This window comes from Dendrobates tinctorius, unplaced genomic scaffold, assembly GCF_039654945.1.
Source record: "Dendrobates tinctorius isolate UK_male_01 unplaced genomic scaffold, ASM3965494v1 ptg000003l, whole genome shotgun sequence".
In the NCBI taxonomy this organism is placed as follows: Eukaryota; Metazoa; Chordata; class Amphibia; order Anura; family Dendrobatidae; genus Dendrobates; species Dendrobates tinctorius.
In genome coordinates, this window is record NW_027361671.1 from 76992129 (window position 1) to 77004688 (window position 12560).

General features: G+C 45.6%; 1 protein-coding gene across 1 annotated transcript in view; it reads right to left on the reverse strand.

Moving 5' to 3' along the window:
* Window positions 1-9475, reverse strand: part of CUNH5orf63 (chromosome unknown C5orf63 homolog) — a 168644-nt gene extending 159169 nt beyond the window's left edge. The window contains exon 1 of the mRNA XM_073557246.1: window positions 9340-9475. The gene's annotated coding sequence lies outside the window, so the exon portion shown is untranslated. The remainder of the gene's footprint in view (window positions 1-9339) is intronic.
* Window positions 9476-12560: the final 3085 nt, after the last annotated feature.

Sequence of the window (12560 nt, forward strand, 5' to 3'; positions counted from 1 at the left end):
GTAACTTGCCAGGTCTCGCTCTCATCAGGTAGGCCAGAGTGCAATTGGTGCAACTGGTGGCGTTTACCGGTATATGATTATAGAGATCTACCAGATCTGGCAACTTCTCTGGCCACTGGTTATGTTCTTCCTGAGGTAAGGTCTTCAATAAGTCAATGACCACTTGGTTCATCTTCTCACATATGGTCAAAGCATAGGTGTAGCCATTACTACTCGGAGTTAACTTCACCTAATCCAAGGCTACCAGTTCAAGCGGCTGTTTTGTGATGATCGACTGCAATGGGGCTCGCTGGCTGTTTCGGTCTTTTCTGCGTAGGTTGCATGGGCCACATTCTTGGCACCACTTCTCAATGGAACTCCTCATGCCAACCCAGTAAAATATCTTTCACGAAGTAGGACCTCCAACTTCTTCCAACCAAAGTGTCCTGCTCCATTGTGGTACGCCTCCAAGACCATTGGCGCATCCCTCTTCGGGACTACCACCTGCCAGACCAGTTCATGTGTGAGCGAGTTGATGTTCCTCCGACACAGTTTACCCTCGTAGATGAACAGCTTGCCTCTCTCCTTCCATAGCTGATGTGCTTCCTGTGGGTCATCTGGACCAGGGTGTGCATCAGCTTGTGCCAGCCACTCCTTTACTAGGAGAACAGCTGGGTCACTATCTTGTGTCTCTGCCCACTCATGATGGGGTAACTCTTGTATGACAAAGCGCTTATTCCTTACTCCTTGGGAGCGCTGGGCTGCAATTGGACGGTGGAAGGCTGGTAACTCGATTTCTTCGAGTTCTTTTGGATCTTCTCCCCCGTCTGGTGAATTGAGCATCCTGGACAACGCATCCGCATTAGCGTTCTTATGTCCTACTCGGTACTTGATGGTGAACTTGTAGTTGAACAGCGGGGCCATCCATCGCTGCACAAGTGCCCTGAGCATTGCCGTTTCAAGGTGGGTTAGCAGATTATTGTCCGTGTAGATGGTGAACTTTGCTGAAGCCAAGTAGTGCTTGAAGCGCTCTGTTACCACCCAGACTATGGCGAGGAACTCCAGCTTAAAGGAACTGTAGTTGTCGGGGTTCCTCTCAGTGGGATGAAGCTTCCTGCTGGCGTAGGCAATCACTCTCTCTCTGCCTTTCTGCACTTGTGGCAGGATGGCTCCCAATCCCACGTTGCTGGTGTCAGTGTAAAGTACAAATGGTTGGTCATAGTCAGGGTAGGCCAGGACCTCATCTCCCGTGGGGGCCAATTTCAACTTGGTGAAGGACTCTTCTCTCCTTTTGTTCCACTCGAATGGAAGATTTTTGTTCTTGGCCCTCTTGGATTGGCCCAATAGAAGATCTTGCAGTGGTGCTGCTATCTTGGTGAAGTCCTTGATAAATCTTCGTTAGTAGCCTACTAACCCAAGAAATTGCCTCACTTCATGAATAGTGCTGGGTCTTTGCCAGTCCCAGATAACGGTGACTGTTATGAGCTCATTTTCTCCTTCACCTTTGATGTCCGATGAACTCCCTCTGCTGGTGAAAGGAGGTACTGAAATTGATTTGGATGGGAAAAACCTGTCATCTGAACAGGTGGAGTGTGATTGGACATCCGGAATCTGAGTGGATATAAGGCCGCCGACGCCCTGCTGGGTTGCTGGTGATCCTCTCTGCTCTGAGCTCTGGCCTCCAGTTTAGTCCTGTCTACTAAAGCTAAGCTTTTGCTCTGCTATTGTTCCATGAGATTTTGTCTGGTTTACTTAGTGTTTGTGTTCAGCCAGCCCTGGTTGGGACTGGCTGAACTCCATTTTTGTCTCTGATCAGTTGATCTCTTTGCTGTTTTCAGAATATACCTGAGTACTGATATAGTGATTTTGAAGTCTAGTGACTTCAGGGCCTTTTCTATCAGACGTGTTGGACATTATTTTTGGCAGGGTTTTTGCGTGATTGCAGACAGTTGCTTTTCTTTCCTGTCCTATCTAGTTAGTGAGGGCCCCATCGTTTGCTCAGCCTGTCTTTCTGTCTGTGTTTGTGTTTTCATCTGTTTTCACCGTCAATACATGTTGGGGGCTGTCTATTGCTTTGGGGTCTGCTCTGGGGCAGTTTAGATTTCCCCTTTCTTTCTTTAGGTTTATTTAGTTCTCAGGCTGTGAACGAGGTGTCTAGGACCACCGTAGGAACACCCCACGGCTAGTTAGTTGTTGTGAATAGGATCAGGGGTCAGCAATCCGCTAGCTACCAACCGCTCCGGTTTTCTGGACTTAGCTTGTATTTTTGTTTTTTCCTCCTCCGGTGACTCATTCATAACAGGTGACTTTGTCAGGATTGGGTGCCACACCTTCCGCGCTCAACACATGGCCTAGGTACTGCACCTTGGGTTTCAAAAGGTGACATTTGCACGGCTTTACTTTCAAGCCAAAGTTTGACAGGGCTTCGAATACCTCGGCCAGGTGCTTCAAATGGTCTTCGTAGGTTTTGGAGAAGACGATGATGTCATCCAGGTACAGTAGAACGGTTTCAAAGTTTTTATGTCCAAGGCAGCATTCCATTAACTGCTGAAATGTTCCTGGCGCATTGCTGAGCCCGAACGGCATGTAGTTAAACTCGCAGAGGCCCATTGGTGTTGTAAATGCTGTCTTCTCTTTGTCTGCCTCTGCCACAGGAACCTGCCAATACCCACTGGTGAGATCTAAGGTAGAGAAATAGCAGTTCTCAGTGCAGCTAGTGATTCCTCAATTCTAGGCAATGGGTAAGCGTCTTTATGTTTAATGCTGTTAATCCGCCTGTAGTCTACACACATTCTCATAGTACCATCTTTCTTTTTAACGAGGACAAATGGAGCTGCCCAGGGGCTAGAACTATCTCTGATCACTCCAGTCTCCTTCATCTCCTGTAACATACTCTTGGCACATTGATAGTGTGCTGGGGGTACAGGCCGGTGTCTCTCTTTAATGGGTGGATGATCTCCAGTGGGGATATGATGTTGGACCCCTTTTGCCTGCCCAAAGTCTAGAGGATGCTTGCTGAAGACCCGTTCAAATTCTCGAGCCACCCGGTAAGCCCCATGCTTTTGGTGCGAAGGGGTGGAGTCAGTGCCTACGTGTAGCTGCTGACACCAATCCTCCTGCTGCCCTTCAGAGTCATTCTCTTCCACCTTGTCAGATGGAAGCAAGGGTTCTAGTGTCTCTATGCATTGTTACTGACAGTGAACAATTTAGCAAGGGTGGCATACCGGGGTAACTGGACCTCTCTCTCCCCACAATTTAAGATCCGTATCGGTACTCTCCCCTTGTGGACATCACAGGATAGTGGGCCTACTATCAGAGTACATGGGTTCTACCAGGGCTTGGTAATCTTGACCCCTGAGGCCTATTCCTGCCTGACACTAAATTAACATTTCACTTCTGGGAGGTACTCCAATGGGGAAAGGATCACTTACTCTGACACTGCCGATTTCTCCACCAGACAGCTCTACCTGTTGTCTCTACATCAGGGCTCTGATCTCCTTTTGCAGAACCCGTTGTTGACTGGAGCTGGCGGTCTTGGCTACCTGTTGTAACAAAACAATAATCTGTCCAAGACAATTTTCAATTACATTAGTGCCTAAAGTGATCATAGGATGGCATTCTCGTTTGTCAATATCAACTATTATCAAACCTTGCGATTGCAATTCTACTCGGCCAACCTTGATGGTCACCTCTTTATATCCCATCTGAGGCAAGGGCTGACCATTGCTGGCAAGAATGGCAAGGTCTTAATCTGGGCTATGAGTAATGTCTGAATCAGCCCAGTACTGCTTAAAAAGGACATATGGTATCGTTGTCACCTGGGAGCCGGTGTCCAGTAAAGCGTTCATTGGAAAACCGTCAATCACGACAGGCAGGACTGGCCGTCCTCCTATGTACTTGTCTCTCCAATTTGGTGGGCCGGGTTGGCCCTTTGCCCCAGGGGTTGCTTGTTTAAATGACAGTATCTTGCTAGGTGTCCCGCCTTGTTGCAGTGGCGACAGATGGGCTGTCCGTCTTCGTCATAACAATCGCTGTCACTCCCTCTGGTCGGTGGGATCCTCATCTGCTGTCGCCATGGGACATCATCTGGACTGGAAGCCAGCTGGATCTTCTTCTTTGGAGTCACTTGCAGGGACTGCACAGTTTTTGTGAATGTAGCCACACTTTTGGTTAGTTCCTTGACTTGGAGACGTAAGTCTGCAGCAGAATCATCATCTTGGGATGGCTTATCAGTCTCAATAGATGTCTTTGGAAAGGATGCTGTCTCCTGCTGGTATGTAATTGCAGGATGCTTAGAGGGCTCTGTGCTGCTAGGATTCGGTTCACGTAGCACCCGTATGGCTCTATCCTTAAAGTGTGCAAAGTCCAATTCAGGATTTTGTAGGGCCATTATGCGCAGTCGTGTCCTTTGGTTGTTAGACTGGAGTCCCTCTATGAACTGCTCTGTTAGTAATCTATCTTCATCTTGCACGCTCTCGGGGTCAACCTGGTTTACAGCCGGTAGTGCCTCCTGAAGATTAAGGGCATAGTCCCGTATGCTGTCCTGCACTCTGTTTGCACCCAAAGAATCTTTTTTATCTCTGTTGCAGTGCGGGTATCAAGTGTTCTTCATTCTGGCCAAGATTTGTTGGACAGTCCCTTTATCAGTGTCCGGCCAGGACTTTACTTCCCTCTGGGCCACACCAGTTAATGGGCCAATGAGGATACTGACTTTTTGGCTTTCTGACAGGGGATACACTTTGAACAAACTACATAGTCTTTCTTTAAAATCGCTCAGGGTGTGCGACTCCCCTGAGTACTGAGGTAACCAGGCTGCTCCTGGTATATAAGGCATTGATATCGGCATTATGGAGGCTGCGGCTACGACCGCCGCTGAATCTTCACCTGAGTTGGGCATTTTCTTCCTGTTTTTCACTTGCTCATTATAGAGCGCAGCTCCAGCTTCACTGACACGCCCCTTTCTGCTCACACGCACTGTGTGATGCAGTTATGGCGGTTATTTGAAAGCTCAGTTAAGTCTTTAGCACACAATTTAATAAAGTCTATGGCGCACAGTACCCAGCTTTGCCAGTCTCCTTTATCCAGCTTTGCTAAGCTCGCTAAATCTTGTTTGTGACGCCAGTTGGGGCACGCAGCGGCGTGAAAGGGCGCGCGCACCGTGCAGGGCCGTGGGGCTCTCGGTACCGGGCCCATCGACTTCAACGGGGGACGGTGTCACGGCAGCGGCGACCCGGTCCGTGGCCCTGGGGCGTTCATTAAATAAAATGATGAAAGGGCAAAAGTTGTTGGTGATTTTGTTAGATGAGGTAGAAATGAAGATAAGGTTTATAGATGATTAAATACGTGACGCCACCTGTGGTCTTCTGGTCAGAGGAGACCAGCGCTGCGGTATTGTTCCCCTGAGACTGTTAGTGTGTCGCAGCTGAGGTGAAAATGCCTCCCCACAGGTACAGCAATAGTCCCAGGGCAAAGATGTTTGATTAATAGTTAGGATGGCTGTGAACGTTGGGGTGCAGAGAAATGAGAGGACACAGAGAGGTGCAGTTTCTTTACCTTTTACTGGTAATTGGTTGCAATCCGGAGTACCACATACAGGTGATGGAATGAGTCCGGCTCGCCTGGAATCATTCAGGGGATCCACCTTGCCAGGTGGGGGTTTAGGACCTTCCTTCTGCGCCTTGTGTGTGGGTCTGCGCTGTTTATAACTATGCTGCGACCCTCAATTGCGTGATGATTTCACTAACCTGTACGGCTGTCAGCATGAGCCTATTCCACGGGTACCGTCCTTTTCACCGTCAGCCCCAGGCTCCTTATCTGCTCCCGTGCCCTCAGGTGCTCAATGTTGCACAGGAATTTACAATCCCCTGTACTTTCAGATTCAGCGATCAGGACATACAGCTCCTGACCACCAAGGACTCTGACGTCCCTTTTCTCTCTATTAGCGCTTCGCTCTGGGGTCTGCTATAAGCAGTTTTTAGCTTCCCTGGAGCCTCTTGTATCAGCTCCCTCTCTTGAACTGACTGGATCTTCCAGAAAGATCTTTTTACCTCACGTTTAACTGTCTTGTCATTTCCTCACAGCTGCTCTCGTTTCCATGACAACCCCCTCAGCTCACTTCTAGCTGACTCACCAACCCCCTCTGCTGGCCAGAATTTATAAGGCAGCTCCCTTTTCTGACCTGCAGCAGGAATTGTGATTTAATCTATGTTACCTGGCATGGGGGTCCCCTTTCTGCCTCCAAGCATGACTTCACCTCTTAGAGGGAGGCAATGTCACTGTGACAACCGGACTCTGGGGTGTCACATTTGCCACTTACCGTAATAGGAATTGACAAAAAAAAGAAGAAAAAGTAGGCAGATGCTATGGGATCACCTTATAAACCACACTCCTAAGTACGGTATGTACTAAAGTGTAATTATAACATATATGGCCATGAGCAAAACATGATGCAATTTATGAAATCTCCAATATAAGGCCAAATAGATAAAGACACAGTTATAACAGTCAAAGCCAAATGGACAAAGTATCCAAAACAATTACAATATGCCTGATAAATCACAAATGAAGACCAGAAGATGACTCATACAAACCTAGCAGTAGTGGGTAACAAAAAAACTTGTATAAGGCATAGACTATAATGAGGATCACAAACCATATTCTAACTGTTTTGGACACTTTGTACATTTGGCTTTGACTGTTATCATTGTGTCTTTACCTATTTAGCCTTATATTGGACATTTCATACATTATAACATGTTTTGCTCATGGCCATATATGTTATAATTACACTTTGGTATATACTAGGAGTCTGGTTTATTAATACTTTGCATGTTGTCAAAAATACTATTGGAAAATGAGGATAGGCGCTAGCATTATTACAGTCTTCCACCTGTTTGTATATGTTTGGGCATTTTATGCCTTTTAATTCTTTTTAATTTTCTAGTGTATTGCTCTACTAATTTTTCTGTTACATATTTGTATTTAATAAAATTATCTTTATAAGGTGATCCCATAGCAGCAGCATACTTTTTCTTCCTTATTTGTCATTATTAATATAAGTATGTGCTAGGTTGATCCCGATAATTAAAGGTATAGTTACTTCTCCAAGATCCTGTCCCAATATGTAGTATGTGTAATAAAAATAATATTAGCAAATTCCTCCAATTAGAAATGCAGTATAGCTTTTCGGATTGGCTGTTATGTCTCTTTTCTCATGTGCAACCCTCGGTCATGTGACCAAGACCTGAAACAAAGTGAATGTTTCCTAATGATGCATTTAGAAGTCGTTCGGCACTCATTTACCAGCCAGAGCACAGAAGCTGACAAGCAATAATGGGGACAAAGCAATTGGAAATCCGATCGCTCTGTCCCCATATACAGTACATGTTAATGACAGCACATCCCAATCACACAGGGTGACAATTTTTTCATTGGCATAAACAGTCCAATCAACCGATGAACACTCATTTTCTGATTATTCACTGGTGTAAATTACTGTATTGTCACTCGAACAAGTTGAGCCCTTGAAAAATGGAAGAAATTTGCATACATTTTCGTTACACAAAGAATACTATTTATTGTCTGTGTGAGGCAGTGAGGGGGATCATATGCGAAAGTTGATATGTATCCCCCAGGATGCAGACGGAGTCCTATTAGACCCGCTGGACTGCCTTGTATTCACAGCAAGACGCCTGTGAGTCACAAGGCAAAGTAAAGTGTGCACCTGGTCAAGCTATTTGGCCAAGGCAATGTTCAGGAAAACCCGGTAAGGACTTTTATTTTTGAAGTGGACCACAGGATAGTAGTGGGGTGGTCCGCTTCCTCCAAGACGGGTCATACAAGTGGCCCATGGCCACAGATTCCAGTTAAAAACCCTGCAGTATAAGGTTTGGGTGTGTCAGTGTTTGTTTATATGTAGCAGAGCATGTGGCTCTGCAGCGGCCAGCCTGTGTGAGGGAACACAGATCCCAGAGCAGCGAACGCCTGGCACCCCGCAGCGTGATATGGTGGTGCAGTCACCCTCGGCAACTGGTCTCATGTATCGACTGTTGTGATGCCCCAGCTGCAATCCGGAGGATACTGTGTGATGTGCACTGTGTGAGTTTTTGGACAGTAAACCCGTTTGCTGTGAACGTTCCTATGGTCCCTGCATATCTGTCACACTGCACCGACTCCGCTGCAAATCTCACCCATACAATATATTGGACGCAGTGAATCCGCGCGGTTCAGTGAACACATGCGGATTCACCTGCGCTCAATAGCCGGCAGGGCTTTGGTTGCAGCGGACATGTGCTGCATCCAAAGCGCTCTCCTACTTCTGGACTGTCTGCACATAACCTTAGTCACACTGAGGGGCTGCTCAAGAGGTTTTTGATGTGGATATTCCTGACTGAAAAAGCACTTCTAAAAAAAAGGATTTGTAAGGACAGTTTTTTTCTTCATGGTTTGTGAAGCATTTTCTATTTATGTGGGATGTGTGAATATGGTGCAGTTTTTGGAGTATTTTCGCAGCAAAAAGTATGATAAAAATCACGTGGAAAATGCACCAAAAGAAGAAACATCCTGACAGTGTTTTTTTTTTGCTTTTTTTTTTTTTTTTTTTAAATACAGGAAAAAAAACACAATATCCTTATAGGCACATTCTCATTCAAATAAATGGGGACGATTGTTACAGGCAGACTGGAAGCAATTTTCAAAGTAGATTTTGGCACGAAATCTGTGGCAAAACTGCATCAAGAAAATCTATGGGACCATAAACTCAATTCCAATCTTCATGTGGATCAGCGCCACAAGTCCACTCACATTTGTGTCGACTTTACAGGTCGGATTTTATTCCCACTCATGTAAATAGTCTGGTTGCATATAGCGAGGAGGAACCATGAGAAACAAATCAGAAAAAATCCAACCACTACAGCACAACTCCATTCACCTGCGATGTAGCAGCGGCAAACACCGATCTGTAACTAGCCGGAGCCATAGGCCACGTGCACACGCTGAGTATTTGGTAAGTGTTTTACCTCAGTATTTATAAGCTAAAAACAGGAGTGGGACAATCAGAGGAAAAGTATAATAGAAACACGTCACCACTTCTGTATGTATCACCCACTCCTGGTTTTGGTTTATAAATACTGAGGTAAAAACCTCACCAAATACTGATAGTGTGACCGTGGTCATATGGATATACCGGCCCCTATCTGCAGCAGAGCCTCTAGACAGCCTCCAGACCCCAGTGTTGTCAGAACACCAGTCACCGTCCTCTCACATTGAATCTAATGAATACACAGTAGCCATATAAATATTATCCCCACATACACCGAGCAGTCACATGACAATATCCGGACCCACGCGTGCCTCACCCACCCTGTCTGTGTCACACGAAGATCACTCAGCCCCTGACACGGAGAGCAGCAGCAGCAGGTCTACTTCCTGCTGTCAGAGCTGGGGTGACACTGCCCTCTAGTGGGAAGAGGACCGCTGCACATGCCGAAGACTAAATAAACACTGTCACCGTCCTCTTCCTGTCTCTTTGTTTTGTGTCACAGCAGTAATGTCGGTCTCTCCTGCGGAGCTTGTGGCTTGTTCACACGTCAGTATTTTGCATCAGGGTTTATATGGCAAAACCAGGAGTGGGAGAATCAGAGAAAAACTATGACTGATACATTGACTCCTGTTCTGTGTTTTGGAGGCTCTCCTGGTTGTGGCATGAAAGTACTGATGTGTGAATTCAGCCTAATGCTCCTGTGCTGTCACATGTATCTGACAAAGGCTCCCCACACCCCCAGCTCCAGTTTTCTTAAAGGGAATCTGTCACCTCATTTTTCGCCTATGAGATGCGGCCACAGCCGTCAGGGGCTTACAGTAACTACAGCATTCTGTAATGCTGTAGATAAGCCCCCCATGTAACCTGAAAGAGAAGAAAAACGAGTTATATTATACTCGGGGGTCTGGTCCGATGGGTGTCACCGTCCGGGTCCGGTGCCTCCCATCTTCTAGGGATGACGTCCTCCTTCTGTTCTTCGTATGGTCATTGCGTCCTACGTCATCCACACAAGATTCCCGGCATCGCGCTCCTGCTCAGGTGTGCTACTCTCCCCGAGCACAGTGCTGCATTGCGCACGCTCCAGATCTCCATGACCTTTCCAGGAACAGGAGGACTTTGATTTTCCCATATAATGTACTGGAAAACGGGAAAGTAATTCCAAGAGCAGTGAAATTATAAAAAATGTGCAATTCCACAATATTTTTGTTTACAATGTTCACTAAATGCTAAAACTGACCTGCCATTATGACTCTCCAGGTCATGACGAGCTCGTAGATACCAAACATGTATAGGCCTGTATTTTATTTAAGTGGTGAAAAAAATATCCAAAGTTTGTAAGAATATCTGCGTCCGCTAGTTTTTTGGATACCTGGCTACCTTAAGGATAGCTCTGCCGTGCTACAAATAGTTGACAATTTCAATTGGGGTCCAGATTTTCCCTTTTTTCATGTGATGTAGTGAATCTCTGCTTGGTGATTCCGCATCGTCTAGCCAATTGGGTTATTCAACAGCATACTGAATGTTACAGCTCATATAGTTTGGAGCTAAAACAATTAATCATTCCAGTTTTAAATAGGACATTATTTTTTCATGTTTCATTTGGAATATTTTTTGCAAGCAGAGGTTGCCCCTATAGGCTCAAAATTCTCACCTTCCCTTGTTATCTTGTACATGGCCTAGTGGGAAGAAACACATGGTACATTTTTAATTTGTTCAATCTATTCATTGATGGCGTGTGGTACGCACGACGCGCTACTCGTATGGTCCGGCAACATGTCACCAGCACTACACTTTGTTTCCTATTTGAACTCCAATAATCTTAATTTGAGATTTACATATTGTTCCTCCCAGCAATTCTATTCTTTTCTTGACTTAAGCCCCCGTTACACACTGCGATATCGCTAGCAATATCGCTGTAAAGTCACCGATTTTGTGACGCAGCAGCGATATCGCTACATGTGATACTTACCTCCGACCGGCTCCCCCGCTGTCCATCGCTGGTCGCGCGAGAAGGTCTTGGATCATTTCTCGTCGTGGACGCGGGCAGGAGGACGTCAGGATCGCCGCGTCTGACAGGTAAGTAGCGACCCCCGACCCCTGCGATGTCGCTGGTGAGATCTGCCTGTGTGGCAGCTCACTAGCGACCACTTAGCGATGCACCAGCGATCCATATCGTTGTCGGGATGGCTGGTGCATCGCTTTGTGTAACGGTACCCTTATACCTTCATATAGTCCATACCCTATTGTTTCAGAAGGACATCTCAGGCAAAACCATACTATTGGCTTTCAATTTCATCCCAGTCACACTACTAAGTCAATCACCTATATGGAGCTTGTGCAAGGCAACCATATCTACTCAGATGGGAAGGGAAGCAAAAGGCCAGAATAAGCCATACACCTGACAAATACTATTGAGAATTCTGCTATTAGAAGTAGAAGGGAAGAACAAAAACAAAAAAATCTAAGTAACAAATATATTGGAGAAAGAGAAACCAATCACAATCTAAAATGTTTCTATACTAATGCACAAAGCATGGGCAACAAACAAGGAGAATTGGAACTACCAACGCAGGAGAAGAAATATGATGTCATTGGAATCACTGAAACTTGGTGGGACAATACACATGATTGGAATACAAGGCTAGACGGATACAACTTATTTGCAAGAAGCAGACTTGATAAACGAGGAGGAGGTGTCACATTGTATGTTAGAAATGTGTATATCTGCACAGAGATTGAAGCTTCAGAGACTGGGAGTTCTGTGGAAACTGTTTGGGTAAGAACACAAGGACAGAACAGTGGAAAGGACACCATTGTAGGCATTTACTACAGGCCGCCTGTGCAAGCTGAAAATATGAATGAACTCTTTATGCATCAAATGGTCAAGTTCTCCAAAAAATATGACAGTGGTCATGGGAGATTTCAACTATCCAGACATTTGTTGGGAATCTCTCTCAGGCAAAACTAACAGGTCCAGAAATTTTTATCCTCTCTTGCTGACAACTTTTCCTTCCAAAAGTTAGGGGAGAAAACAAGGGGATCTGCTACCTTGGATCTAATTCTTATAAACAAAAAGGAAATGGTTGAGGAGGTAAAAGTGGCTAGGACCCTAGGAGGTAGCGACAATGCTATTTTAGAATTTTGGATAACTAGCGGAGGAAGACCTGTGAAGACTCAGATTTCAAGGTTAGATTTCAGAAAGGCAGATTTTAAGGGACCCAGAAAGAGAATTGGAGGGATCCAACAGCTGGATACCCTTAAGGACAAAAATGTCCAGGAAGGATGGGAAATCTTGAAAAATGAGATTCTCAAAGCACAATCGTTAACAATTCCAAAAAGAGGGAAGAATAGGAGGCATTTAAGGAAACCAGTATGGATGAATACAGAACTTAAACGCATGCTAAAAAGGAAGAAAGAAGTGATTATCAACTGGAAAGCAGGAGGCATATTTAAAGAAGAATATAATGCTGTCTGCAGAACCTGCAGGGCACGAATCAGATTACTAAAGCTGACAATGAATTAAGGCTTGCAAGAGATGTCA